This window comes from Penaeus monodon, chromosome 30, assembly GCF_015228065.2.
Source record: "Penaeus monodon isolate SGIC_2016 chromosome 30, NSTDA_Pmon_1, whole genome shotgun sequence".
NCBI classification, from domain to species: Eukaryota; Metazoa; Arthropoda; class Malacostraca; order Decapoda; family Penaeidae; genus Penaeus; species Penaeus monodon.
Window position 1 is genome coordinate 17,424,315 of NC_051415.1, and position 268 is coordinate 17,424,582.

Below are 268 nucleotides of genomic sequence, written 5' to 3' on the forward strand. Positions count from 1 at the left end.
CACTTTGGTAATGACAATTTATCCAGTCACTTAGCACTGGTTGGGTGTTTCGGCACAGGTGTGGCAGGATTGGTTCATTAGGAGTAAGGTAAACAAATAACTAGCTGAATTATTAGTTGTTTATACACGTAGGTAAATGCTTCTGCCAGATGGAAAGAAAAGGGTTGGATAGGTGAAAGGGTTATTAGCTTGATTAAATGGAAATGGAAATAAATGGCAGGCGAGCTAAGAGTTTTTGAAATGACAGACAGGCAGCCGGAGAGATGGA